Genomic DNA, 26536 nt, shown 5'->3' on the forward strand with positions numbered 1-26536 from the left:
GTCATTAGGGGCAGTCAGCACGGCTTTACCAAGGGTAAGTCATGCTTGACCAACCTCATAGCCTTTTATGAGAATGTGACAAGGTGGATGGATGATGGCAGAGCGGTGGATGTGGTCTACCTTGACTTCAGTAAAGCCTTTGACACAGTCTGCACAGCATCCTCACAGCTAAATTGAGGAGGTGTGGTCTGGACAATAGAGTAGTGAGGTGGGTTGCAAACTGGCTTAAAGAGAGAAGCCAGAGAGTGGTGGTCAATGGTGCGGAGTCCAGTTGGAGGCCAGTATCTAGTGGAGTGCCTCAGGGGTCAGTACTGGGGCCAATATTATTCAATATATTCATTAATGATTTAGTCGAGGGAATTGAGTGTACTATCGGCAAGTTTGCTGATGACACTAAGCTGGGAGGAGTGGCTGACACTGGAAGCTGTGCTGCCATCCAGCGGGACCTGGACAGGCTGGAGAGTTGGGCGGGGGATAACCTGATGGAATTTAACAAGGGAAAGTGTAGAGTCCTGCATCTGGGCAGGAACAACCCCAAGTTCCAGTATAGGTTGGGGCATGACCTATTAGAGAGCAGTGTAGGGGAAAGGGACCTGGGGGTCCTGGTGGACAACAGGATGACCATGAGCCAGCACTGTGCCCTTGTGGCCAGGAAGGCCAATGGCATCCTTGGGTGTATTACAAGGGGGGTGGTCAGTAGATCGAGAGAGGTCCTCCTTCCCCTCTACTCCGCCCTGGTGAGACCCCATCTGGAATATTGTGTCCAGTTCTGGGCCCCTCAGTTCAAGAAGGACAGGGAACTGCTGGAGAGGGTCCAGCGTAGGGCAACAAAGATGATGAAGGGAGTGGAGCATCTCCCTTATGAAGAAAGGCTGAGGGAGCTGGGGCTCTTTAGTTTGGAGAAGAGGAGACTGAGGGGTGACCTTATTAATGTTTGTAAATATATAAAGGGTGAGTGCCAGGAGGATGGAGTCAGGCTCTTCTCAGTGGCAAACAATGATAGGACAAGGGGCAATGGGATCAAGCTGGAACACAAGAGGTTCCACTTAAATTTGAGAAAGAACTTCTTCTCAGTGAGGGTAACAGAGCACTGGAACAGGCTGCCCAGGGAGGTTGTGGAGTCTCCTTCCCTGGAGACATTCAAAGCCCGCGTGGACACATTCCTGTGCGACCTCACCTAGGCGTTCCTGCTCCAGCAGGGGGATTGGACTAGATGATCTTTTGAGGTCCCTTCCAATCCCAAACATACTGTGATACTGTGATACTGTGACCCCGCTGACTCCCATTGACCCCCATTGACCCATTGATCCCCATTGATCCCATTGACCCATTGACCCCTTTGACTCCCATTGACTCCCATTGACTCCCATTGACCCCATTGACCCCCATTGATCCCATTGACCCATTGACTCCCATTGACCCCCATTGACCCCGTTGACTCATTGATCCCCATTGCCCCCCATTGCCCCCCATTGATCCCCATTGATCCCCATTGACCCCATTGACCCCCATTGACACCCATTGACCCCATTGACCCCCATTGATCCCATTGATCCCATTGACCCATTGACCCCATTGACTCCCATTGACCCATTGACCCCATTGACCCATTGATCCCCATTGACCCCATTGACCCCCATTGACCCCATTGACTCCCATTGACCCATTGATCCCCATTGACCCCATTGACTCCCATTGCCCCATTGACCCCATTGACCCCATTGCCCCATTGACCCCCATTGACCCATTGATCCCCATTGACCCCATTGACCCCCATTGATCCCATTGACCCATTGACCCCATTGACTCCCATTGACCCATTGACCCCATTGACCCATTGATCCCCATTGACCCCATTGACCCCCATTGACCCCATTGACTCCCATTGACCCATTGATCCCCATTGACCCATTGACCCCATTGACCCCATTGCCCCATTGACCCCCATTGATCCCATTGACCCCATTGACCCCGCTGACTCCCATTGACCCCCATTGACCCCATTGATCCCCATTGACCCCATTGACCCCCATTGATCCCATTGACCCATTGACCCCATTGACTCCCATTGACCCCATTGACCCCCATTGACCCCATTGACCCATTGACCCCATTGACCCCATTGACCCATTGACTCCCATTGACCCCCATTGACCCCGTTGACTCATTGATCCCCATTGCCCCCCATTGCCCCCCATTGATCCTCATTGATCCCCATTGCCCCCCATTGATCCCCATTGCCCCCATTGCCCCCCATTGATCCCCATTGCCCCCATTGACTCCCATTGCCCCCCATTGCCCCCATTGTCCCATTTCAGGTAAAAGAGGATATAAACAAGAGAGAAAAAACAAAACACAACACATTTGGGTACTCCTGGGTCCTTTGGGGCACTCCTGGGTCCTTTGGGGCACTCCTGGGTCCCTCCTGAACTCCTGGGTCCTTTGGGGTACTCCTGGGTCCCTTGGGGTACTCCTGGGTCCCTCCTGAACTCCCCATAGACCCCCATAATTTCCCCCTTAGGGACCCAGGAGTGCCGCATAGTGACCCATAAGTGACTCATGGAGCCCCCTAAGTGCGTTCGGGTCCCCTCGGGTCCCTTCGGGTGAGTTCGGGCCCCACTCGGGTCCCTTCGGGTCCCTTCGGGTGTGTTCGGGTCCCCTCGGGTCCCTTCGGGTGCGTTCGGGTCCCACTCGGGTCCCTTCGGGTGCGTTCGGGTCCCTTCGGGTGCCTTCGGGTCCCCTCGGGTGCGTTCGGGCCCCACTCGGGTCCCTTCGGGTGCGTTTGGGTCCCTTCGGGTGCGTTCGGGTCCCCTCGGGTCCCTTCGGCTCCCTTCGTGTATCTTCGGCTCCTCTCGGAGCCGCCTCTGCGCACGCCACGCACAGTGGGCGTGGCCACGCACCCCCCCCCCTTCCCATTGGCCGCCGCCTGAGGAAGGGGGCGTGGCCTCGCTCGCAGCCGCCGCCGCGGCGGGAAAAGATCGGGAGGCGGAAAAAGGGGGAGAAAGTGGGGGGGGGGGAGGAAGAGGAGGGGCCGGGGGGGGAGCGGAACACGGGTTTTGGGGTAAAAAGGGGGGGATTTGGGAGTTTGGCGCCTTTTGGGGCACTTTCGGGTGGGTTCGGGTCCCTTCGGGGAGACTTCGGGCCCCTTCGGGTGGGTGCGGGTCCACTCGGGTGGGTTCGGGCTCCTTCGGGTGGGTTCGGGCCCCTTCGGGTGGGTTCGGGTCCACTCGGGTGGGTTCGGGTCCCTTCGGGTGCGTTCGGCTCCACTCGGACCCCTTCGGGAAGACTTCGGGTCCCTTCGGGTGCGTTCGGCCCCGGCCGGGACTCGGGCGCCGTTCGGCTCCGCTCGGGCGCCGCTCGGCTCCGCTCGGGCGCCGCTCGGCTCCGCTCGGGCCCATTCGGCTCCGCTCGGCTCTTTCCGTCTCCGCTCGTTTTCCCGCGGTTTCCCTCAGAGCGCGAAACGAAGCGCGGGGACCCCCGGGGCCGCTTTTTTCGCGCTTTTGCCGAGGTGACAACAGCGGGGGCTTTGGGGACACAGCTCGGGGAGCCTCAGCGGGAGGGTTTTGGGTTGAAAAAGCGCTATTTTGGGTCAATTTTGAGGTGGTTTGTGGCCCTCCCGGCGGGGCAAGATGGCGGCTGCGGACATCGAGGGGCTGCTGGGTGAGTAATGAGGGGGAATTAGGGGTGATTAGCGCGAATTAGGGGGTAATTAGGGGGCAGCGGGGATATGGGGGGGTGGGGGGGGTGTTAATTAGCGCTGCTGAGGGTGTTAATTGTTAATGAATGCAGAGGAGGAGCCGTTCCCCAGGGCCATTGTCCCCAGGGCCCATTGTGACATCCTCTGCACCCCCTTGTCCCCAGGGCCCATTCTGACATTCAGGGGACCCCTCTTTGTCCCCAGGGCCCATTGTGACATCCTGGGGATCCCTCATTGTCCCCAGGGCCCATTGTGACGTCCCAGGACCCCCCATTGTCCCCAGGACCTATTGTGACATTCAGGGGGCCCCTTTGTCACTGGGGCCCATTGTGACACCATGGAGACCCCCGCTTGTCCTCAGGGTCCATTGTGACATCCTGGGCACCCCCCATTTTCCCCAGGACCCATTGTGACATCCTGGCCACCCCCTTGCTCCCAGGGCCCGTTGTGGCACCATGGGGACACCCCCTTTGTCCCCAGGGCCCATTGTGACATCCCAGGACCCCCCTTTGTCCCCAGGGCCATTGTAGCACCATGGGGACCCCCTTTGACCCCAGGGCCCATTGTGGCACCATGGCAACCCCTTTTGTCCCCAGGGCCCATTGTGGCATTCTTGGACCCCACTTTGTCCCCAGGGCCTATTGTGACACCATGGGGACCCCTCCTTGTCACTGGGGACCCATTGTGACACCATGGGGACCTCCCCTTGTCCTCAGGACTCATTCTCACATCCTGGACACCCCCCATTGTCCCCAGGGCCCATTGTGACATCCACTGCACCCCCTTGTCCCCAGGGCCCATTGTGACATTCAGGGGACCCCTCTTTGTCCCCAGGGCCCATTGTGACATGCTGGGGACGCTCTTTGTCTCCAGGGCCCATTGTGATGTCCCAGGACCCCCCACTGTCCCCAGGGCCCATTGTAACATTCAGGGGACCCCCCTTTGTCCCCAGGGCCCATTCTGATACCGTGGGGACCCCCTTTGTCCCCAGGGCCCATTGTGACATGCTGGGGACGCTCTTTGTCCACAGGGCCCATTGTGACATCCTGGGGACCCTCCTTGTCCCCAGAGCCCATTGTGACATCCAGGGGACCCCCTTTGTCCCGAGGGCCCATTGTGGCACCATGAGGACCCTCTTTGTCACTGGGCCCCATTGTGACATCCCAGGACCCCCCTTTGTCCCCAGGGCCCATTGTGACATCCTGGGGACCCTCCTTGTCCCCAGAGCCCATTGTGACATCCCAGGACCCCACTTTGTCCCCAGGGCTTATTCTGACACCATGGGGATCTCCCTTGTCCCCAGGGCCCATTGTGACATCCCATGACCCCCCTTTGTCCCCAGTGCTATTGTGAAATCCTGGGGACCCCTTTTGTCCCCAGGGCCCATTGTGACACCATGGGGAACCCCTTTGTCACTGGGGGCCATTGTGACATTCCAGGATTCCACTTTGTCCCCAGGGCTCGTTCTGACACCTTGGGGACTCCCATTGTCCCCAGGGCCCATTGTGACATCCTGGGCAACCCCATTGTCCCCAGGGCCCATTGTGACATCCTGGGCAACCCCATTGTCCCCAAGGCCCATTGTGACATTCCAGGACCCCCCATTGTCCCCAAGGCCCATTGTGACATCCACTGCACCCCCTTGTCCCCAGGGCCCATTGTGACATCCTGGGGATCCCTTCTTGTCCCCAGGGCCCATTGCGATATCTGGGGGACCCCTTTGTCCCCAGGGCCCATTGTGACACCATGGGGACCCCCCTTTTCCCCAGTGCCCATCGTGACATCCTGGGGACCCCCTTTGTCCCCAGGGCCCATTGTGACATCCCAGGACCCCCCATTGTCCCCAGGGCCCATTGTGACATCCCAGGACCCCCCTTTGTTTCCAGGGTCCATTGTGACATCCTGGGGTCCCCCCTTTGTCCCCAGGGCCCATTGAAATGTCCCAGGAAAACCCTTTGTCCCCAGGGTTCATTGTGACATCCTGCGGACCCCATTTGTCCCCAGGGCCCATTGTGGCACCATGGGGACCCCCTTTGTCACTGGGGCCCATTGTGACATCCCAGGACCCCACTTTGTCCCCAGGGCTTATTGTGACACCATGGGGATCTCCCTTGTCCCCAGGGCCCATTGTGACATCCCATGACCCCCCTTTGTCCCCAGTGCTATTGTGAAATCCTGGGGACCCCTTTTGTCCCCAGGGCCCATTGTGGCACCATGGGGAACCCCTTTGTCACTGGGGGCCATTGTGACATTCCAGGATTCCACTTTGTCCCCAGGGCTCGTTCTGACACCTTGGGGACTCCCATTGTCCCCAGGGCCCATTGTGACATCCTGGGCAACCCCATTGTCCCCAGGGCCCATTGTGACATCTGGGGGACGCCCTTGTCCCCAGGACCCATCGTGGCACCGTGGGAACCTCCTTGTCACTTGGGCCCATTGTGACACCATGGGGACCCACCCTTTGTCCCCAGTGCCCATTGTGACATCCTGCGGACCCCCCGTTGTCCCCAGGGCCCATTGTGATATTCAGGGGACCCACCATTGTCCTCAGGGCCCATTGTGACGTCCCAGGACCCCCCATTGTCCCCAGGGCCCATTGTGACATTCAGGGGCCCCCGTTTGTCACTGGGGCCCATTGTGACATCCCAGGACCCCACATTGTCCCCAGGGCCCATTGTGACATCCTGGGGACCCCACTTGTCCCCAGGACCCATTGTGACACTATAGGGACCCCCCCTTGTGCCCAGTGCCCATTGTGACACCGTGGGTACCACCCTTGTCCGCAGGGCCCATTGTGACATCCTGGGAATCCCTCCTTGTCCCCAGGGCCCATTTTGACATTCATGGGACCCCACATTGTCTTCAGGGCCCATTGTGACATCCTGGGGACCCCCCTTTGTCCCCAGGGCCCATTGTGACATCCTCGGCACCTCCTTGTCCCCAGGGCCCATTGTGACATTCAGGGGACCCCACATTGTCCCCAGGGCCCATTGTGACATCCTGGGGACCCCCCTTTGTCCCCAGGGCCCATTGTGACATCCTGGGGACCCCCCCTTGTCCCCAGGGCCCATTGTGACGTCCCAGGACCCCCCACTGTCCCCAGGGCCCATTGTGACATTCAGGGGACCCCCCTTTGTCCCCAGGGCCCGTTCTGATACCGTGGGGACCCCCTTTGTCCCCAGGGCCCATTGTGACATCCTGGGGACCCTCCTTGTTCCCAGAGCCCATTGTGACATCCAGGGGACCCCCTTTGTCCCCAGGGCCCATTGTGGCACCGTGAGGACCCTCTTTGTGACTGGGGCACATTGTGACATCCCAGGACCCCCTTTGTCCCCAGGGCCCATTGTGACATCCTGGGGGACCCTCCTTGTCCCCAGAGCCCATTGTGACATCCCAGGACCCTACTTTGTCCCCAGGGCTTATTGTGACACCATGGGAATCTCCCTTGTCCCCAGGGCCCATTGTGACATCCCATGACCCCCCTTTGTCCCCAGTGCTATTGTGAAATCCTGGGGACCCCTTTTGTCCCCAGGGCCCATTGTGACACCATGGGGAACCCCTTTGTCACTGGGGGCCATTGTGACATTCCAGGATTCCACTTTGTCCCCAGGGCTCGTTCTGACACCTTGGGGACTCCCATTGTCCCCAATGCCCATTGTGACATCCTGGGCAACCCCATTGTCCCCAGGGCCCATTGTGACATCCTGGGGACCCCCATTGTCCCCAAGGCCCATTGTGACATTCCAGGACCCCCCATTGTCCCCAGGGCCCATTGTGACATCCACTGCACCACCTTGTCCCCAGGGCCCATTGTGACATTCAGTGGACCCCTCTTTGTCCCCAGGGCCCATTGTCACATCCTGGGGACCCCCGTTGTCACTGGGGCCCATTGTGACGTCGCAGGACCCCCCGTTGTCCCCAGGACCCATTGTGACATTCAGGGGGCCCCTTTGTCACTGGGACCCATTGTGACATCCCAGGACCCCACATTGTCCCCAGGACACATTGTGACATCCTGGGGACCCCACTTGTCCCCAGGACCCATTGTGACACTATGGGGACCCCCCCTTGTTCCCAGGGCCCATTGTGACACCGTGGGTACCACCCTTGTCCGCAGGGCTCATTGTGACATCCCAGGACCCACATTTGTCCCCAGGGCCCATTCTGATACCGTGGGGATCCCCTTTGTCCCCAGAGCCCATTGTGACATCCAGGGGACCCCCTTTGTCCCCAGGGCCCATTGTGACATCGCAGGACCCCCCTGGGCTCCAGGGCGCATTTTGACATCCTGGGGATGCCCCCTTGTCACCGGGACCCATTGTGACGTCCCAGGACCCCCCATTGTCTCCAGGGCCCATTGTGACATCCTGGGGATCCCTGCTTGGCCCCAGAGCCCATTGTGACGTCTTAGGACCCCCCCTTGTCCCCAGGGCCCATTGCGACATTCAGGGGACGCCTCTTTGTACCCAGGGCACATTGTGACATCCTGGGCCCCCCCCTTGTCCCCAGGGCCCATTGTGACATCCTGGGGATCCCTCCTTGTCCCCAGGGTCCATTGTGACGTCCCAGGACCCCCATTGTCCTCAGGACCCATTGTAACATTCAGGGAACCCCTTTGTCACTGGGGCCCATTGTGACATCCCAGGACCCCACATTGTCCCCAGGACCCATTGTGTCACTATGGGGAACCCCACTTGTTCCCAGGGCCCATTGTGACACTGTGGGTACCACCCTTGACCGCAGGGCTCATTGTGACATCGCAGGACCCCCCTTTGTCCCCAGAGCCCATTGTGAAAACCAGGGGACACCCTTTGTCCCCAGGGCCCATTGTGACATCGCAGGACCACCCTGGTCCCCAGGGCCCATTGTGACATCCTGGGCACCCCTTTTGTCCCCACGGCCCATTGTGGCACCATGGGGACCCCCTTTGTCACTGGGGCCCATTGTGACATCCCAGGACCCCACTTTGTCCCCAGGGCTGATTGTGACGTCCCAGGGCCCCTCTGTGTCCCCAGGGCCCATTGTGACACTTTAGGGACCCCTCTTTGTCCCCAGGGCCCGTTGTGACATCCTGGAGACCCCCGCTTGTCCCCAGGGCCCATTGTGACGTCCCAGGACCTCCCATTGTTCCCAGGGCCCATTGTGATGTCCTGGGGAGCCCCCTCTGTTCCCAGGGCTCATTGTGACTTTCAGGGGACCCCCCGTTGTCCCCAGGGCTGATTGTGACGTCCTAGGGCCCCTCTGTGTCCCCAAGGCCCATTGTGACATCCCATGACCCCCTTTGTCCCCAGTGCTATTGTGAAATCCTGGGGACCCCTTTTGTCCCCAGGGCCCATTGTGACACCATGGGGAACCCCGTTGTCACTGGGGGCCATTGTGACATTCCAGGATTCCACTTTGTCCCCAGGGCTCGTTCTGACACCTTGGGGACTCCCATTGTCCCCAGGGCCCATTGTGACATCCTGGGCAACCCCATTGTCCCCAGGGCCCATTGTGACATCCTGGGGACCCCCATTGTCCCCAAGGCCCATTGTGACATTCCAGGACCCCCCATTGTCCCCAGGGCCCATTGTGACATCCACTGCACCCCCTTGTCCCCAGGGCCCATTGTGACATCGTGGGGATCCCTCCTTGTCCCCAGGGCCCATTGTGACGTCTTAGGACCCCCCATTTTCCCCAGGCCCCATTGTGACAATCAGGGCACCCCCTTGTCCCCAGGGCCCATTGTGACATTCCGGGGACGCCTCTTTGTACCCAGGGCACACTGTGACATCCTGGGGACCCCCCCTTGTCACTGGGGCCCATTGTGACGTCCCAGGACCCCCCATTGTCCCCAGGGCCCATTGTGACATTCAGGGGGCCCCTTTGTCCCCAGGACCCCCCATTGTCCCCAGGGCCCATTGTGACGTCCCAGGACCCCCCATTGTCCCCAGGGCCCATTGTGACATCCTCAGCACCCCCTTGTCCCCAGGGCCCATTGTGACATTCAGGGGACCCCTCTTTTTCCCCAGGGCCCATTGTGATATCCTGGGGACCCCCCCTTGTCCCCAGGGCCCATTGTGACGTCCCAGGACCCGCCATTGTCCCCAGGGCCCATTGTGACATTCTGGGGATCCCTCCTTGTCCCCAGGGCCAATTGGGACGTCCCAGGACCCCCATTGTCCCCAGAGCCCATTGTGACATTCTGGGGATCCCTCCTTGTCACCAGGGCCAATTGGGACGTCCCAGGACCCCCATTGTCCCCAGGGCCCATTGTGACATTCAGGGGCCCCCGTTTGTCACTGGGGCCCATTGTGACATCCCAGGACCCCACATTGTCCCCAGGGCCCTTGTGACATCCTGGGGACACCCCCTTATCTCCAGGGCCCATTGTGACATCCTGGGAATCCCTCCTTGTCCCCAGGGCCCATTTTGACATTCAGGGGACCCCCCATTGTCCCCAGGGCCCATTGTGACATCCTCGGCACCCCCTTGTCCCCAGGGCCCATTGTGACATTCAGGGGACCCCACATTGTCCCCAGGGCCCATTGTGACATCCTGGGGACCCCACTTGTCCCCAGGACCCATTGTGACCCTATGGGGACCCCCCATTGTCCCCAGGGCCCATTGTGACATTCAGGGGACCCCCCTTTGTCCCCAGGGCCCATTCTGATACCGTGGGGACCCCCTTTGTCCCCAGGGCCCATTGTGACATGCTGGGGACGCTCTTTGTCCCCAGGGCCCATTGTGACATGCTGGGGACGCTCTTTGTCCCCAGGGCCCATTGTGACATCCAGGGGACCCCCTTTGTCCCCAGGGCCCATTGTGGCACAATAGGGACCCCCTTTGTCACTAGGGCCCATTGTGACATCCCAGGACCCCCCCTAGTCCCCAGGGCCCATTGTGACATCCTGCGGACCCTCCTTGTCCCCAGAGCCCATTGTGACATCCAGGGGACCCCCTTTGTCCCCAGGGCCCATTGTGGCACCATAGGGACCCCCTTTGTCACTGGGGCCCATTGTGACATCCCAGGACCCCCCCTGGTCCCCAGGCCCCATTGTGACATCCTGGGGACCCCTTTGTCCCAAGACTTCATTGTGACATCCTGGGGACCCCCCTTGTCCTCAGGGTCCATTGTGACAGCCCAGGACCTTACATTTTCCCCAGGACCCATTGTGACATCCTGGGGCCACCCCCTTGCTCCCAGGGCCCGTTGTGGCACCGTGGGGACACCCCGTTTGTCCCCAGGGCCCACTGTGACATCCCAGGACCCCCCTTTGTCCCCAGGGCCATTGTAGCACCATGGGGTCCCCTTTGTCCCCAGGGCCCATTGTGACACCATGGGGACCCCCCCTTGTCCTCAGGACTCATTCTCACATCCTGGACACCCCCCATTGTCCCCAGGGCCCATTGTGACATCCACTGCACCCCCTTGTCCCCAGGGCCCATTGTGACATTCAGGGGACCCCTCTTTGTCCCCAGGGCCCATTGTGACATCCTGGGGACCCCCCCTTGTCCCCAGGGCCCATTGTGACGTCCCAGGACCCCCCATTGTGTCCAGGGCCCATTGTGACATCCAGGGGATCCCTGCTTGGCCCCAGGGCCCATTGTGACGTCTTAGGACCCCCCGTTGTCCCCAGGGCCCATTGTGACATCCTGGGGACCCCCCCTGGTCCCCAGGGCCCATTGTGACATCCTGGGGATCCCTCCTTGTCCCCAGGGCCCATTGTGACATCCCAGGACCCCCCACTGTCCTCGGGACCCATTGTAACATTCAGGGTACCCCCTTTGTCACTGGGGCCCATTGTGACATCCCAGGACCCCACATTGTCCCCAGGGCCCATTGTGACATCCTGGGGACCCCATTTTCCCCAGGACCCATTGTGACACTATGGGTACCCCCCCTTGTTCCCAGGGCCCATTGTGACATCCTGGAGACCCGCCCTTGTCCCCAGGGCCAATTGTGACGTCCCAGGACCCCCCATTGTTCCCAGGGCCCATTGTGATGTCCTTGGGAGCCCCCTCTCTTCCCAGGGCTCATTGTGACTCTCAGGGGACCCCACCTTGTCCCCAGGACTGATTGTGACGTCCTAGGGCCCCTCTGTGTCCCCAGGGCCCATTGTGACGTCCCAGGACCCCCATTGTCCCCAGGGCCCATTGTGACATCCTCGGCACCCCCTTGTCCCCAGGGCCCATTGTGACATTCAGGGGACCCCTCTTTGTCCCCAGGGCCCATTGTGACATCCTGGGGACCCCCTCTTGTCCCCAGGGCCCATTGTGACGTCCCAGGACCCCCCATTGTCCCCAGGGCCCATTGTGACATCCTGGGGATCCCTCCTTGTCCCCAGGGCCCATTGTCACGTCCCAGGACCCCCCATTGTCCCCAGGGCCCATTGTGACATTCAGGGGACCCCCTTTGTCACTGGGGCCCATTGTGACATCCCAGGACCCCCCTTTGTCTCCAGGGCCCATTGTGACGTCCCAGGACCCCCCATTTTCCCCAGGGTCCATTGTTAAATCCTGGGGACCCCCTTGTCACTGGGACCCATCATGACACCATGGGGACCCTCCTTGTCACTGGGGACCCATTGTGACACCATGGGGACCCCCCCTTGTCCTCAGGGCCCATTGTGACATCCTGGGCATCCCCCCTGTCCCCCGGGACCATTGTAACACCGTGCGGACCCCCTTTGTCCCCAGGGCCCATTGTGACACTGTGGGGAACCCCCTTGTCCCGAGGGCCTATTGTTACGTCCCAGGAACCCCCATTGTCCCCAGGGCCCATTGTGACACCTTGGGGACCCCCTTGTCACTGGAGACCCATTGTGACAGCATGGGGACCACCCCTTGTCCTCAGGGCCTATTGTGAACATCCTGGGGAACCTCCATTGTCCCCAGAGCCCATTGTGAGTTCCTGGAGACCCCCTTGTCCCCAGGTCCCATTGTGACATCCTGGGGAGCCTCTTTGTCCCCACGGCCCATTGTGACATCCTGGGGACCTCCTTGTCCCCAGGACCCATCCTGGCACCGTGGAGACCTCTCTTGTCACTGGGGACCCATTGTGACACCATGGGGACCTCCCATTGTCCTCAGGGCCCATTGAGACATCCTGGGGACCCCCTTTGTCACTGGAGACCCATTGTGACATCCCAGGAACCCCATTGTCCCAAGGGCCCATTGTGACATCCTGGGGACCCCCCTTTGTCTCCAGGACATATTGTGACACCGTGGGGACCACATTAGTCCCCAGGGCCCATTGTGACATCCTAGGGATCCCCTCTTGTCCCCAGGGCCCATTGTGACGTCCCAGGACCCCCCATTGTCCCCAGGGCCCATTGTGACATCCTGGGGACGCCCTTTGTCCCCAGGGCCCATTTTGACACCGTCGACACCCCCCTTTGTCCCCAGGGCCCATTGTGACATCCTGGGGACCCTCCTTGTCCCCAGGGCCCATTGTGACATCCTGGGGTCCCCCCTTTGTCCCCGGGGCCCATTGTGATATCCTGGGGATCCCTCCTTGTCCCCAGGGCCCATTGTGACGTCCCAGGACCCCCCATTGTCCCCAGGGCCCATTGTGACATTCAGGGGACCCCCTTTGTCTCTGGGGCCCATTGTGACATCCCAGGACCCCCCTTTGTCCCCAGGGCCCATTGTGACATCCTGGGCATCCCCCCTGTCCCCCGGGACCATTGTAACACCGTGCGGACCCCCTTTGTCCCTAGGGCCCATTGTGACACTGTGGGGAAACCCCTTGTCCCCAGGGTCCATTGTGACATCCTAGGGATCCCCTCTTGTCCCCAGGGCCCATTGTGACGTCCCAGGACCCCCCATTGTCCCCAGGGCCCATTGTGACATCCTGGGGACGCCCTTTGTCCCCAGGGCCCATTTTGACACCGTCGACACCCCCCTTTGTCCCCAGTGCCCATTGTGACATCCTGGGGACCCTCCTTGTCCCCAGAGCCCATTGTGACATCCAGGGGACCCCCTTTGTCCCCAGGGCCCATTGTGACATCCTGGGGTACCCCCTTTGTCCCCAGGGCCCATTGAAATGTCCCAGGATCACCGTTTGTCCCCAGGGTTCATTGTGACATCCTGGGGACCCCATTTGTCCCCGCGGCCCATTGTGGTACCATGGGGAACCCATTTGTCACTGGGGCCCATTGTGACATCCCAGGACCCCACTTTGTCCCCAGGGCTTATTGTGACATCCCATGACCCCCCTTTATCCCCAGTGCTATTGTGAAATCCTGGGGACCCCTTTTGTCCCCAGGGCCCATTGTGGCACCATGGGGAACCCCTTTGTCAGTGGGGGCCATTGTGACGTCCCAGGATTCCACTTTGTCCCCAGGGCTCGTTCTGACACCTTGGGGACTCCCATTGTCCCCAGGGCCCATTGTGACATCCTGGGCAACCCCATTGTCCCCAGGGCCCATTGTGACATCTGGGGAACGCCCTTGTCCCCAGGAGCCATCGTGGCACTGTGGGGACCCTCCTTGTCACTTGGGCCCATTGTGACACCATGGGGACCCCCCCTTTGCCCCCAGGGTCCATTGTGACATCCTGGGCAACCCCATTGTCCCCAGGGCCCATTGTGAAATCTGGGGGACGCCCTTGTCCCCAGGACCCATCATGGCACCGTGGGGACCCTCCTTGTCACTTGGGCCCATTGTGACATTCAGGGGACCCCCCCTTTGTCTCCAGTACCCATTGTGACATCCTGGGGATCCCTCCTTGTCCCCAGGGCCCATTGTGACGTCCCAGGACCCCCCATTGTCCCCAGGACCCATTGTGACATTCGGGGACCCCCTTTGTCACTGGGGCCCATTGTGACATCCCAGGACCCCACATTGACCCCAGGGCCCATTGTGACATCATGGGGACCCCACTTGTCCCCAGGACCCATTGTGACACTATGGGGACCCCCCCTTGTGCCCAGAGCCCATTGTGACACTGTGGGTACCACCCTTGTCCGCAGGGCTCATTGTGACATCCCAGGACCCCCCTTTGTCCCCAGGGCTCATTGTGACATTCTAGGACCCCACTTTGTCCCCAGGGCCTATTGTGACACCATGGGGAACCCTCCTTGTCACTGGGGACCCATTGTGACACCATGGGGACGCCCCCTTTGTTCCCAGTGCCCATTGTGACATCCTGCGCACCCCCCTTTGTCCCTAGGGTCCATTGTGACATCCTGGGCAACCCCATTGTCCCCAGGGCCCATTGTGACATCTAGGGGGACGCCCTTGTCCCCAGGACCCATCGTGGCACCGTGGGGACCCCCATTGTCCCCAGGGCCCGTTGTGACGTCCCAGGACCCCCATTGTCCCCAGGGCCCATTGTGACATCCCAGGACCCCACTTTGTCCCCAGGGCCTATTGTGACATGCTGGGGACGCTCTTTGTCCCCAGGGCCCATTGTGACATTCAGGGGACCCCACATTGTCCCCAGGGCCCATTGTGACATCCTGGGGACCCCACTTGTCCCCAGGACCCATTGTGACCCTATGGGGACCCCCCATTGTCCCCAGGGCCCATTGTGACATTCAGGGGACCCCCCTTTGTCCCCAGGGCCCATTCTGATACCGTGGGGACCCCCTTTGTCCCCAGGGCCCATTGTGACATGCTGGGGACGCTCTTTGTCCCCAGGGCCCATTGTGACATGCTGGGGACGCTCTTTGTCCCCAGGGCCCATTGTGACATCCAGGGGACCCCCTTTGTCCCCAGGGCCCATTGTGGCACAATAGGGACCCCCTTTGTCACTAGGGCCCATTGTGACATCCCAGGACCCCCCCTAGTCCCCAGGGCCCATTGTGACATCCTGCGGACCCTCCTTGTCCCCAGAGCCCATTGTGACATCCAGGGGACCCCCTTTGTCCCCAGGGCCCATTGTGGCACCATAGGGACCCCCTTTGTCACTGGGGCCCATTGTGACATCCCAGGACCCCCCCTGGTCCCCAGGCCCCATTGTGACATCCTGGGGACCCCTTTGTCCCAAGACTTCATTGTGACATCCTGGGGACCCCCCTTGTCCTCAGGGTCCATTGTGACAGCCCAGGACCTTACATTTTCCCCAGGACCCATTGTGACATCCTGGGGCCACCCCCTTGCTCCCAGGGCCCGTTGTGGCACCGTGGGGACACCCCGTTTGTCCCCAGGGCCCACTGTGACATCCCAGGACCCCCCTTTGTCCCCAGGGCCATTGTAGCACCATGGGGTCCCCTTTGTCCCCAGGGCCCATTGTGACACCATGGGGACCCCCCCTTGTCCTCAGGACTCATTCTCACATCCTGGACACCCCCCATTGTCCCCAGGGCCCATTGTGACATCCACTGCACCCCCTTGTCCCCAGGACCCATTGTGTCACTATGGGGACCCCCCCTTGTTCCCAGGGCCCATTGTGACACCGTGGGTACCACCCTTGTCCGCAGGGTTCATTGTGACATCCCAGGACCCACATTTGTCCCCAGGGCCCATTCTGATACCGTGGGGATCCCCTTTGTCCCCAGAGCCCATTGTGACATCCAGGGGACCCCCTTTGTCCCCAGGGCCCATTGTGACATCGCAGGACCCCCCTGGGCTCCAGGGCGCATTTTGACATCCTGGGGATGCCCCCTTGTCACCGGGACCCATTGTGACGTCCCAGGACCCCCCATTGTCTCCAGGGCCCATTGTGACATCCTGGGGATCCCTGCTTGGCCCCAGAGCCCATTGTGACATCCTGGGCCCCCCCCTTGTCCCCAGGGCCCATTGTGACATCCTGGGGATCCCTCCTTGTCCCCAGGGTCCATTGTGACGTCCCAGGACCCCCATTGTCCTCAGGACCCATTGTAACATTCAGGGAACCCCTTTGTCACTGGGGCCCATTGTGACATCCCAGGACCCCACATTGTCCCCAGGACCCATTGTGTCACTATGGGGAACCCCACTTGTTCCCAGGGCCCATTGTGACACTGTGGGTACCACCCTTGACTGCAGGGCTCATTGTGACATCGCAGGACCCCCCTTTGTCCCCAGAGCCCATTGTGAAAACCAGGGGACACCCTTTGTCCCCAGGGCCCATTGTGACATCGCAGGACCACCCTGGTCCCCAGGGCCCATTGTGACATCCTGGGCACCCCTTTTGTCCCCACGGCCCATTGTGGCACCATGGGGACCCCCTTTGTCACTGGGGCCCATTGTGACATCCCAGGACCCCACTTTGTCCCCAGGGCTGATTGTGACATCCCAGGGCCCCTCTGTGTCCCCAGGGCCCATTGTGACACTTTAGGGACCCCTCTTTGTCCCCAGGGCCCGTTGTGACATCCTGGAGACCCCCGCTTGTCCCCAGGGCCCATTGTGACGTCCCAGGACCTCCCATTGTTCCCAGGGCCCATTGTGATGTCCTGGGGAGCCCCCTCTGTTCCCAGGGCTCATTGTGACTTTCAGGGGACCCCCCGTTGTCCCCAGGGCTGATTGTGACGTCCTAGGGCCCCTCTGTGTCCCCAAGGCCCATTGTGACATCCCATGACCCCCTTTGTCCCCAGTGCTATTGTGAAATCCTGGGGACCCCTTTTGTCCCCAGGGCCCATTGTGACACCATGGGGAACCCCGTTGTCACTGGGGGCCATTGTGACATTCCAGGATTCCACTTTGTCCCCAGGGCTCGTTCTGACACCTTGGGGACTCCCATTGTCCCCAGGGCCCATTGTGACATCCTGGGCAACCCCATTGTCCCCAGGGCCCATTGTGACATCCTGGGGACCCCCATTGTCCCCAAGGCCCATTGTGACATTCCAGGACCCCCCATTGTCCCCAGGGCCCATTGTGACATCCACTGCACCCCCTTGTCCCCAGGGCCCATTGTGACATCGTGGGGATCCCTCCTTGTCCCCAGGGCCCATTGTGACGTCTTAGGACCCCCCATTTTCCCCAGGCCCCATTGTGACAATCAGGGCACCCCCTTGTCCCCAGGGCCCATTGTGACATTCCGGGGACGCCTCTTTGTACCCAGGGCACACTGTGACATCCTGGGGACCCCCCCTTGTCACTGGGGCCCATTGTGACGTCCCAGGACCCCCCATTGTCCCCAGGGCCCATTGTGACATTCAGGGGGCCCCTTTGTCCCCAGGGCCCATTCTGACATCCCAGGACCCCCCATTGTCCCCAGGGCCCATTGTGACGTCCCAGGACCCCCCATTGTCCCCAGGGCCCATTGTGACATCCTCAGCACCCCCTTGTCCCCAGGGCCCATTGTGACATTCAGGGGACCCCTCTTTTTCCCCAGGGCCCATTGTGATATCCTGGGGACCCCCCCTTGTCCCCAGGGCCCATTGTGACGTCCCAGGACCCGCCATTGTCCCCAGGGCCCATTGTGACATTCTGGGGATCCCTCCTTGTCCCCAGGGCCAATTGGGACGTCCCAGGACCCCCATTGTCCCCAGAGCCCATTGTGACATTCTGGGGATCCCTCCTTGTCACCAGGGCCAATTGGGACGTCCCAGGACCCCCATTGTCCCCAGGGCCCATTGTGACATTCAGGGGCCCCTGTTTGTCACTGGGGCCCATTGTGACATCCCAGGACCCCACATTGTCCCCAGGGCCCTTGTGACATCCTGGGGACACCCCCTTATCTCCAGGGCCCATTGTGACATCCTGGGAATCCCTCCTTGTCCCCAGGGCCCATTTTGACATTCAGGAGACCCCCCATTGTCCCCAGGGCCCATTGTGACATCCTCGGCACCCCCTTGTCCCCAGGGCCCATTGTGACATTCAGGGGACCCCACATTGTCCCCAGGGCCCATTGTGACATCCTGGGGACCCCACTTGTCCCCAGGACCCATTGTGACCCTATGGGGACCCCCCATTGTCCCCAGGGCCCATTGTGACATTCAGGGGACCCCCCTTTGTCCCCAGGGCCCATTCTGATACCGTGGGGACCCCCTTTGTCCCCAGGGCCCATTGTGACATGCTGGGGACGCTCTTTGTCCCCAGGGCCCATTGTGACATGCTGGGGACGCTCTTTGTCCCCAGGGCCCATTGTGACATCCAGGGGACCCCCTTTGTCCCCAGGGCCCATTGTGGCACAATAGGGACCCCCTTTGTCACTAGGGCCCATTGTGACATCCCAGGACCCCCCCTAGTCCCCAGGGCCCATTGTGACATCCTGCGGACCCTCCTTGTCCCCAGAGCCCATTGTGACATCCAGGGGACCCCCTTTGTCCCCAGGGCCCATTGTGGCACCATAGGGACCCCCTTTGTCACTGGGGCCCATTGTGACATCCCAGGACCCCCCCTGGTCCCCAGGCCCCATTGTGACATCCTGGGGACCCCTTTGTCCCAAGACTTCATTGTGACATCCTGGGGACCCCCCTTGTCCTCAGGGTCCATTGTGACAGCCCAGGACCTTACATTTTCCCCAGGACCCATTGTGACATCCTGGGGCCACCCCCTTGCTCCCAGGGCCCGTTGTGGCACCGTGGGGACACCCCGTTTGTCCCCAGGGCCCACTGTGACATCCCAGGACCCCCCTTTGTCCCCAGGGCCATTGTAGCACCATGGGGTCCCCTTTGTCCCCAGGGCCCATTGTGACACCATGGGGACCCCCCCTTGTCCTCAGGACTCATTCTCACATCCTGGACACCCCCCATTGTCCCCAGGGCCCATTGTGACATCCACTGCACCCCCTTGTCCCCAGGACCCATTGTGTCACTATGGGGAACCCCACTTGTTCCCAGGGCCCATTGTGACACTGTGGGTACCACCCTTGACCGCAGGGCTCATTGTGACATCGCAGGACCCCCCTTTGTCCCCAGAGCCCATTGTGAAAACCAGGGGACACCCTTTGTCCCCAGGGCCCATTGTGACATCGCAGGACCACCCTGGTCCCCAGGGCCCATTGTGACATCCTGGGCACCCCTTTTGTCCCCACGGCCCATTGTGGCACCATGGGGACCCCCTTTGTCACTGGGGCCCATTGTGACATCCCAGGACCCCACTTTGTCCCCAGGGCTGATTGTGACGTCCCAGGGCCCCTCTGTGTCCCCAGGGCCCATTGTGACACTTTAGGGACCCCTCTTTGTCCCCAGGGCCCGTTGTGACATCCTGGAGACCCCCGCTTGTCCCCAGGGCCCATTGTGACGTCCCAGGACCTCCCATTGTTCCCAGGGCCCATTGTGATGTCCTGGGGAGCCCCCTCTGTTCCCAGGGCTCATTGTGACTTTCAGGGGACCCCCCGTTGTCCCCAGGGCTGATTGTGACGTCCTAGGGCCCCTCTGTGTCCCCAAGGCCCATTGTGACATCCCATGACCCCCTTTGTCCCCAGTGCTATTGTGAAATCCTGGGGACCCCTTTTGTCCCCAGGGCCCATTGTGACACCATGGGGAACCCCGTTGTCACTGGGGGCCATTGTGACATTCCAGGATTCCACTTTGTCCCCAGGGCTCGTTCTGACACCTTGGGGACTCCCATTGTCCCCAGGGCCCATTGTGACATCCTGGGCAACCCCATTGTCCCCAGGGCCCATTGTGACATCCTGGGGACCCCCATTGTCCCCAAGGCCCATTGTGACATTCCAGGACCCCCCATTGTCCCCAGGGCCCATTGTGACATCCACTGCACCCCCTTGTCCCCAGGGCCCATTGTGACATCGTGGGGATCCCTCCTTGTCCCCAGGGCCCATTGTGACGTCTTAGGACCCCCCATTTTCCCCAGGCCCCATTGTGACAATCAGGGCACCCCCTTGTCCCCAGGGCCCATTGTGACATTCCGGGGACGCCTCTTTGTACCCAGGGCACACTGTGACATCCTGGGGACCCCCCCTTGTCACTGGGGCCCATTGTAGACGTCCCAGGACCCCCCATTGTCCCCAGGGCCCATTGTGACATTCAGGGGGCCCCTTTGTCCCCAGGGCCCATTGTGACATCCCAGGACCCCCCATTGTCCCCAGGGCCCATTGTGACGTCCCAGGACCCCCCATTGTCCCCAGGGCCCATTGTGACATCCTCAGCACCCCCTTGTCCCCAGGGCCCATTGTGACATTCAGGGGACCCCTCTTTTTCCCCAGGGCCCATTGTGATATCCTGGGGACCCCCCCTTGTCCCCAGGGCCCATTGTGACGTCCCAGGACCCGCCATTGTCCCCAGGGCCCATTGTGACATTCTGGGGATCCCTCCTTGTCCCCAGGGCCAATTGGGACGTCCCAGGACCCCCATTGTCCCCAGAGCCCATTGTGACATTCTGGGGATCCCTCCTTGTCACCAGGGCCAATTGGGACGTCCCAGGACCCCCATTGTCCCCAGGGCCCATTGTGACATTCAGGGGCCCCCGTTTGTCACTGGGGCCCATTGTGACATCCCAGGACCCCACATTGTCCCCAGGGCCCTTGTGACATCCTGGGGACACCCCCTTATCTCCAGGGCCCATTGTGACATCCTGGGAATCCCTCCTTGTCCCCAGGGCCCATTTTGACATTCAGGGGACCCCCCATTGTCCCCAGGGCCCATTGTGACATCCTCGGCACCCCCTTGTCCCCAGGGCCCATTGTGACATTCAGGGGACCCCACATTGTCCCCAGGGCCCATTGTGACATCCTGGGGACCCCACTTGTCCCCAGGACCCATTGTGACCCTATGGGGACCCCCCATTGTCCCCAGGGCCCATTGTGACATTCAGGGGACCCCCCTTTGTCCCCAGGGCCCATTCTGATACCGTGGGGACCCCCTTTGTCCCCAGGGCCCATTGTGACATGCTGGGGACGCTCTTTGTCCCCAGGGCCCATTGTGACATCCTGGGGACCCTCCTTGTCCCCAGAGCCCATTGTGACATCCAGGGGACCCCCTTTGTCCCCAGGGCCCATTGTGGCACAATAGGGACCCCCTTTGTCACTAGGGCCCATTGTGACATCCCAGGACCCCCCCTAGTCCCCAGGGCCCATTGTGACATCCTGCGGACCCTCCTTGTCCCCAGAGCCCATTGTGACATTCTGGGGATCCCTCCTTGTCACCAGGGCCAATTGGGACGTCCCAGGACCCCCATTGTCCCCAGGGCCCATTGTGACATTCAGGGGCCCCCGTTTGTCACTGGGGCCCATTGTGACATCCCAGGACCCCACATTGTCCCCAGGGCCCTTGTGACATCCTGGGGACACCCCCTTATCTCCAGGGCCCATTGTGACATCCTGGGAATCCCTCCTTGTCCCCAGGGCCCATTTTGACATTCAGGGGACCCCCCATTGTCCCCAGGGCCCATTGTGACATCCTCGGCACCCCCTTGTCCCCAGGGCCCATTGTGACATTCAGGGGACCCCACATTGTCCCCAGGGCCCATTGTGACATCCTGGGGACCCCACTTGTCCCCAGGACCCATTGTGACCCTATGGGGACCCCCCATTGTCCCCAGGGCCCATTGTGACATTCAGGGGACCCCCCTTTGTCCCCAGGGCCCATTCTGATACCGTGGGGACCCCCTTTGTCCCCAGGGCCCATTGTGACATGCTGGGGACGCTCTTTGTCCCCAGGGCCCATTGTGACATGCTGGGGACGCTCTTTGTCCCCAGGGCCCATTGTGACATCCAGGGGACCCCCTTTGTCCCCAGGGCCCATTGTGGCACAATAGGGACCCCCTTTGTCACTAGGGCCCATTGTGACATCCCAGGACCCCCCCTAGTCCCCAGGGCCCATTGTGACATCCTGCGGACCCTCCTTGTCCCCAGAGCCCATTGTGACATCCAGGGGACCCCCTTTGTCCCCAGGGCCCATTGTGGCACCATAGGGACCCCCTTTGTCACTGGGGCCCATTGTGACATCCCAGGACCCCCCCTGGTCCCCAGGCCCCATTGTGACATCCTGGGGACCCCTTTGTCCCAAGACTTCATTGTGACATCCTGGGGACCCCCCTTGTCCTCAGGGTCCATTGTGACAGCCCAGGACCTTACATTTTCCCCAGGACCCATTGTGACATCCTGGGGCCACCCCCTTGCTCCCAGGGCCCGTTGTGGCACCGTGGGGACACCCCGTTTGTCCCCAGGGCCCACTGTGACATCCCAGGACCCCCCTTTGTCCCCAGGGCCATTGTAGCACCATGGGGTCCCCTTTGTCCCCAGGGCCCATTGTGACACCATGGGGACCCCCCCTTGTCCTCAGGACTCATTCTCACATCCTGGACACCCCCCATTGTCCCCAGGGCCCATTGTGACATCCACTGCACCCCCTTGTCCCCAGGGCCCATTGTGACATTCAGGGGACCCCTCTTTGTCCCCAGGGCCCATTGTGACATCCTGGGGACCCCCCCTTGTCCCCAGGGCCCATTGTGACGTCCCAGGACCCCCCATTGTGTCCAGGGCCCATTGTGACATCCAGGGGATCCCTGCTTGGCCCCAGGGCCCATTGTGACGTCTTAGGACCCCCCGTTGTCCCCAGGGCCCATTGTGACATCCTGGGGACCCCCCCTGGTCCCCAGGGCCCATTGTGACATCCTGGGGATCCCTCCTTGTCCCCAGGGCCCATTGTGACATCCCAGGACCCCCCACTGTCCTCGGGACCCATTGTAACATTCAGGGTACCCCCTTTGTCACTGGGGCCCATTGTGACATCCCAGGACCCCACATTGTCCCCAGGGCCCATTGTGACATCCTGGGGACCCCATTTTCCCCAGGACCCATTGTGACACTATGGGTACCCCCCCTTGTTCCCAGGGCCCATTGTGACATCCTGGAGACCCGCCCTTGTCCCCAGGGCCAATTGTGACGTCCCAGGACCCCCCATTGTTCCCAGGGCCCATTGTGATGTCCTTGGGAGCCCCCTCTCTTCCCAGGGCTCATTGTGACTCTCAGGGGACCCCACCTTGTCCCCAGGACTGATTGTGACGTCCTAGGGCCCCTCTGTGTCCCCAGGGCCCATTGTGACGTCCCAGGACCCCCATTGTCCCCAGGGCCCATTGTGACATCCTCGGCACCCCCTTGTCCCCAGGGCCCATTGTGACATTCAGGGGACCCCTCTTTGTCCCCAGGGCCCATTGTGACATCCTGGGGACCCCCTCTTGTCCCCAGGGCCCATTGTGACGTCCCAGGACCCCCCATTGTCCCCAGGGCCCATTGTGACATCCTGGGGATCCCTCCTTGTCCCCAGGGCCCATTGTCACGTCCCAGGACCCCCCATTGTCCCCAGGGCCCATTGTGACATTCAGGGGACCCCCTTTGTCACTGGGGCCCATTGTGACATCCCAGGACCCCCCTTTGACTCCAGGGCCCATTGTGACGTCCCAGGACCCCCCATTTTCCCCAGGGTCCATTGTTAAATCCTGGGGACCCCCTTGTCACTGGGACCCATCATGACACCATGGGGACCCTCCTTGTCACTGGGGACCCATTGTGACACCATGGGGACCCCCCCTTGTCCTCAGGGCCCATTGTGACATCCTGGGCATCCCCCCTGTCCCCCGGGACCATTGTAACACCGTGCGGACCCCCTTTGTCCCCAGGGCCCATTGTGACACTGTGGGGAACCCCCTTGTCCCGAGGGCCTATTGTTACGTCCCAGGAACCCCCATTGTCCCCAGGGCCCATTGTGACACCTTGGGGACCCCCTTGTCACTGGAGACCCATTGTGACAGCATGGGGACCACCCCTTGTCCTCAGGGCCTATTGTGAACATCCTGGGGAACCTCCATTGTCCCCAGAGCCCATTGTGAGTTCCTGGAGACCCCCTTGTCCCCAGGTCCCATTGTGACATCCTGGGGAGCCTCTTTGTCCCCACGGCCCATTGTGACATCCTGGGGACCTCCTTGTCCCCAGGACCCATCCTGGCACCGTGGAGACCTCTCTTGTCACTGGGGACCCATTGTGACACCATGGGGACCTCCCATTGTCCTCAGGGCCCATTGAGACATCCTGGGGACCCCCTTTGTCACTGGAGACCCATTGTGACATCCCAGGAACCCCATTGTCCCAAGGGCCCATTGTGACATCCTGGGGACCCCCCTTTGTCTCCAGGACATATTGTGACACCGTGGGGACCACATTAGTCCCCAGGGCCCATTGTGACATCCTAGGGATCCCCTCTTGTCCCCAGGGCCCATTGTGACGTCCCAGGACCCCCCATTGTCCCCAGGGCCCATTGTGACATCCTGGGGACGCCCTTTGTCCCCAGGGCCCATTTTGACACCGTCGACACCCCCCTTTGTCCCCAGGGCCCATTGTGACATCCTGGGGACCCTCCTTGTCCCCAGGGCCCATTGTGACATCCTGGGGTCCCCCCTTTGTCCCCGGGGCCCATTGTGATATCCTGGGGATCCCTCCTTGTCCCCAGGGCCCATTGTGACGTCCCAGGACCCCCCATTGTCCCCAGGGCCCATTGTGACATTCAGGGGACCCCCTTTGTCTCTGGGGCCCATTGTGACATCCCAGGACCCCCCTTTGTCCCCAGGGCCCATTGTGACATCCTGGGCATCCCCCCTGTCCCCCGGGACCATTGTAACACCGTGCGGACCCCCTTTGTCCCTAGGGCCCATTGTGACACTGTGGGGAAACCCCTTGTCCCCAGGGTCCATTGTGACATCCTAGGGATCCCCTCTTGTCCCCAGGGCCCATTGTGACGTCCCAGGACCCCCCATTGTCCCCAGGGCCCATTGTGACATCCTGGGGACGCCCTTTGTCCCCAGGGCCCATTTTGACACCGTCGACACCCCCCTTTGTCCCCAGTGCCCATTGTGACATCCTGGGGACCCTCCTTGTCCCCAGAGCCCATTGTGACATCCAGGGGACCCCCTTTGTCCCCAGGGCCCATTGTGACATCCTGGGGTACCCCCTTTGTCCCCAGGGCCCATTGAAATGTCCCAGGATCACCGTTTGTCCCCAGGGTTCATTGTGACATCCTGGGGACCCCATTTGTCCCCGCGGCCCATTGTGGTACCATGGGGAACCCATTTGTCACTGGGGCCCATTGTGACATCCCAGGACCCCACTTTGTCCCCAGGGCTTATTGTGACATCCCATGACCCCCCTTTATCCCCAGTGCTATTGTGAAATCCTGGGGACCCCTTTTGTCCCCAGGGCCCATTGTGGCACCATGGGGAACCCCTTTGTCAGTGGGGGCCATTGTGACGTCCCAGGATTCCACTTTGTCCCCAGGGCTCGTTCTGACACCTTGGGGACTCCCATTGTCCCCAGGGCCCATTGTGACATCCTGGGCAACCCCATTGTCCCCAGGGCCCATTGTGACATCTGGGGAACGCCCTTGTCCCCAGGAGCCATCGTGGCACTGTGGGGACCCTCCTTGTCACTTGGGCCCATTGTGACACCATGGGGACCCCCCCTTTGCCCCCAGGGTCCATTGTGACATCCTGGGCAACCCCATTGTCCCCAGGGCCCATTGTGAAATCTGGGGGACGCCCTTGTCCCCAGGACCCATCATGGCACCGTGGGGACCCTCCTTGTCACTTGGGCCCATTGTGACATTCAGGGGACCCCCCCTTTGTCTCCAGTACCCATTGTGACATCCTGGGGATCCCTCCTTGTCCCCAGGGCCCATTGTGACGTCCCAGGACCCCCCATTGTCCCCAGGACCCATTGTGACATTCGGGGACCCCCTTTGTCACTGGGGCCCATTGTGACATCCCAGGACCCCACATTGACCCCAGGGCCCATTGTGACATCATGGGGACCCCACTTGTCCCCAGGACCCATTGTGACACTATGGGGACCCCCCCTTGTGCCCAGAGCCCATTGTGACACTGTGGGTACCACCCTTGTCCGCAGGGCTCATTGTGACATCCCAGGACCCCCCTTTGTCCCCAGGGCTCATTGTGACATTCTAGGACCCCACTTTGTCCCCAGGGCCTATTGTGACACCATGGGGAACCCTCCTTGTCACTGGGGACCCATTGTGAC

The 26536-nt window shown here is 61.1% G+C and overlaps 1 long non-coding RNA gene across 2 annotated transcripts in view; it reads left to right on the forward strand.

The window, feature by feature from the left end:
- The first annotated feature begins 3514 nt into the window (after positions 1–3514).
- The window catches only part of LOC139826133 (uncharacterized), a 60310-nt gene continuing 37288 nt past the window's right edge, over positions 3515–26536 (forward strand). For both annotated transcript variants that reach the window (XR_011736169.1, XR_011736168.1), the window contains exon 1: positions 3515–3660. This is a non-coding gene — a long non-coding RNA (uncharacterized lncRNA). The remainder of the gene's footprint in view (positions 3661–26536) is intronic.

This window comes from Patagioenas fasciata, chromosome 35 (genome assembly GCF_037038585.1).
Source record: "Patagioenas fasciata isolate bPatFas1 chromosome 35, bPatFas1.hap1, whole genome shotgun sequence".
Taxonomy (NCBI): domain Eukaryota; kingdom Metazoa; phylum Chordata; class Aves; order Columbiformes; family Columbidae; genus Patagioenas; species Patagioenas fasciata.